Source organism: Mustela putorius, unplaced genomic scaffold (assembly GCF_011764305.1).
Source record: "Mustela putorius furo isolate JIRA1106 unplaced genomic scaffold, ASM1176430v1.1 tig00537277_pilon_pilon_pilon, whole genome shotgun sequence".
NCBI classification, from domain to species: Eukaryota; Metazoa; Chordata; class Mammalia; order Carnivora; family Mustelidae; genus Mustela; species Mustela putorius.
In genome coordinates, this window is record NW_025422415.1 from 100,981 (window position 1) to 102,850 (window position 1,870).

Below are 1,870 nucleotides of genomic sequence, written 5' to 3' on the forward strand. Positions count from 1 at the left end.
GGTGGCCATCAGTAAAAGAAAGACAAATGAGAATCATAAATATGTGGCCACCCTCAAGTCCCCTCTCGCTTCCTCACCATCTTGGGAGTCGCGTCAGAGAGAAATATGGTGGTGATTTGGGATCTGGGTGACTGACCGCAAGGAATGTTTCGGCCTCTAAGAGAAGAATATGGGTGAAGGGTAGGAGGCCGGGTCGCAGCACCCGTTACCCACACAAAGTGGAACTTGGGAAGAGAGGTATAAAAAGGCTTTTTTAGGAAGTCGTTTCTGTGTATGGGGCCCCATAGTTGCCTCCACACCCTTCCTATGGACTAATGGCCCACCCCCCCAAATCCACCTCTGCTGCCTCCATGCCGTCCCGGAAACTTTGGCCAAGGACCTAAAAGCTTGACAGCACTCTCCTCTAATGTTCTAATTGATCTTTCTTTTAGATTGGACCCAAACTTGGGGGAGCCCGAGCTTTTCCACCTGCTCATGTGTCATATGGGGGACCAGCTCTGCGTTTATAAGAAGTTTGGGATTTTTTTTAAAATAATACAGTCCATCTGGGGGTTCAATCCGTTAAAAGCATCTGACTCTTGGATTTGGGTCAAGGTCATGATCTCAGGGTTGTTGTATTGACAGCCCAGGGTTCCTAGCTCCGCAGCTCAGCTCCAAGTCTGTGTTGTCCCGCTCCCTCCTGCAACTCCCTCCCCTTTGTGGCTCTCCTCTCTTCTCTCTAAAATGATTACGATAAAAGCTTAAATATATATATACTAATATATATTATAAACATATATATGTATATATATAAACACGTAATATATGTATATCTATATAAACTATCTATATATATAGAAACTCTCTAATATGTATATTATACAATACACCGGTTTAAGGATTGTTTAAACATGTCCTCTGCCTTCCCTCTTCCCCTCCCCCAGCCTTCTTTGCCTTATTAATTGCTCATCTAAGCCTAGTTCCAAAAAAAAGCCAACTTTCGGGGAGTTTTTCTTTGTTCCTGATTGGGTTAAAATTACTATAAAGACCCCAGTACCAATTAGCGAAAGCCCATATAGTCATGCGGTTTTGATCTATTCCGAATCATTCCCGTTTCGGTATAAGTCGGTTTTGTTTCCAAAGCGCTGAGTGTATGGACCTGTCTTGTAGAACTGTATGAGTATGGAATCGTCCGTGGCCTTAGATAATATATGGAATAATATACCCTCCGTCTTATTGTATGATCGCATTCAGGCACATATCAACGAGCAGGAGGTTTGGAACTACCTGAGAAGTAGTGGCGTGTGCTGTAATGCCCAGTGTGGGCGACCGGACAGATAGAGTCGTTGATTCCAGAGGGGAGAGAGGAGCTCAGGTCGCTGCCTCATGCACCTGTCTCGACGTGCTTTTAGTAGGAATTCTGAAGTTTGGCGGAGTGGACACCATAGATGCTGAGAGGAGTCTGGTGCTGTGGATATGAAACCTGATCGCTGAATTCCAGACCCTAGATGATGAAGTTCTTCCTTCACGCACAAACAGCATCTGATGCCTGTGTGAGTTTCACAGGGGTGCATTAGCTGAGCTGCACAAGGAAGGACTTCACTAACAGAACTTCAGGGTGTCATCTCCCACAGTTCTGGAGACCAGAAGTATAAACCAAGGAGTCTGCTGGCCCACTGTCCCTCGGAAGATGCCAGGGAAGGACCTGTTTCAGGTCTGTCTCCCGGCGTCCGGTAGCTCCTTGGCTTGTGGTAGTGTGACTCAAATCTTCCCTGTGTGGGTCTGTCCAGATCTTCCCTTTATATAAGGACACCAGCTGTGGTGGAGTAGGGACCCACCCGACTCTGATAGGCCCTCCTTGTTGCTAATGATTTCTGTAGTAACACAACTT